The sequence below is a fragment of the Cicer arietinum genome, chromosome 5 (assembly GCF_000331145.2).
Source record: "Cicer arietinum cultivar CDC Frontier isolate Library 1 chromosome 5, Cicar.CDCFrontier_v2.0, whole genome shotgun sequence".
In the NCBI taxonomy this organism is placed as follows: Eukaryota; Viridiplantae; Streptophyta; class Magnoliopsida; order Fabales; family Fabaceae; genus Cicer; species Cicer arietinum.
In genome coordinates, this window is record NC_021164.2 from 65,551,810 (window position 1) to 65,552,443 (window position 634).

Genomic DNA, 634 nt, shown 5'->3' on the forward strand with positions numbered 1-634 from the left:
TAAAAATATTTAATAGTTGTGTTATTTTTTCATCATATATGCTCTACTTTATATTTTATCAACATATCTATTCTATTAAAAATCACAATACCTCTTAGTAATTAACAATCATAAAATTTTAATTATTTTTAAAAATATTAACATTTAAATATCTATACCAATCACCAAATCTCTTGTAAATTTGCTTATAAAACATAAAAGATTTGAACAACGTTAAGCCATAATATAAAGGGATCGAATAACCCTATTCTATTTAAAGGCTAAAAACAAAAACAAGAAAAAAAATAAAAAACGAGTATAAATAAAAATATTTATATACCGACATTTGGATCAGATTAAATGTATGCCCAACAATTTTGAGTAAAGAAAAATTATGAGCAAAACCTTTCCACTTATAAATAAATAAATAAAATAAATAATTTCCTTATTGTTTGGAGCACAGCTAAAACCTAGTTACAGAGAGACAATGACGGTTGGTTTGCTGGATCACCATTTTTCGGTTCTAACTTAGTCTCATTAGGTGAGCGTTATCTTCTGCGAACAAAATTGGTTCCAACTTCCAATCCTATAAATACCCTTTACTTCTTACCACACACATTCTCCTATCCCTATATCTTTATCCATTTTCCTTACA